The sequence below is a fragment of the Chiloscyllium plagiosum genome, unplaced genomic scaffold (genome assembly GCF_004010195.1).
Source record: "Chiloscyllium plagiosum isolate BGI_BamShark_2017 unplaced genomic scaffold, ASM401019v2 scaf_294, whole genome shotgun sequence".
Taxonomy (NCBI): Eukaryota; Metazoa; Chordata; class Chondrichthyes; order Orectolobiformes; family Hemiscylliidae; genus Chiloscyllium; species Chiloscyllium plagiosum.
In genome coordinates this window covers 1-1,103 of record NW_025199121.1, presented here as the reverse complement: position 1 = coordinate 1,103, position 1,103 = coordinate 1, and positions in this window count along the sequence as shown.

Genomic DNA, 1,103 nt, shown 5'->3' with positions numbered 1-1,103 from the left:
CATTGCAGTTTCAGCATGTCATTGAGAGGGCAAATGTGATGCTACCCTCGATTACGAGAAGAATTTAATATAAAAGTAAAGATGTTACAAATCAGTTATAAAGGACATTAGTGAGACCACCTCTCCAACCTTGAATGCAGTTTTGGTCTCCTTATTTAAGGCAAGATGTACGCATATTCGAGATAGTTCCGTCGAGGTTTACTAGGGTTGTACCTGGAATGCGCAGGCTAACTAATGAAAAGAGGCTGGACAGGTTGGCGAACATGAGGACTGCAGATGCTGGAGATTCGAGTTGAGAGTGTGATGCTGGAAAAGCACAGCTGGTCAGGCAGCATCCGAGGAGCAGGAGAATTGAAGTTTTGGGCATAAGCCTCTTCATCAGGAAACATTGGCTCTGTTGCTCCTCGGATGCTGCCGGACCTGCTGTGCTTTTCCAGCACCACACTCTCAACTCTGGACAAGTTGGGTTTGCTTTCACTGGAGTTTAGAAGAGTGAGGTTGCTCAGTTCTGAAAGGTCCTAAATGTCTTAGCAAGGCAGATGGGGAAAGGATGTTCCCTCTTGTGAGTCATGTCAGAATTTTGGGACACTGTTTTAAAATACAATGTTGTCCTTCTAGACAGAGATCAGGAGAACTTTTCTACCTTTTTTCCCTTTTTTTTAAAATGTGATTTTGGAACTCTCTGTCTCAGAAAGCGGTGGGGAGTTGAGTCATTAAATATTTTTGCGGTAGATGTAGATAGATTCTTGTTGAGCAGGGGAATCAAAGTTTATTGGGAATAAATAGGAATGTGGGTTTCTAAGCACAAACAGATCAGTCCTGATTTTATTGAATGGCAAATAATGTGCAAGGGACTGAATGGACCACTTCTGGCCTTAGTTTGTATATCCATGTGATCATGTGTATTGATTCTCCCCATTATTTCTCTGTTGTAAGTGAAACTCTCCCAGCTTTCTGAGTCTCTCCACATAACTGGAGTCTCTCCTCTTTACAGCATTCTACAAACCTCCCGAGACCTTTCTTCTCCAAGGCTTTGACATAATTTCAAAAGCTGATTGCCGAAATTAGACATAATTCTCCCATTGTGGCTTAACCAGTGGTTT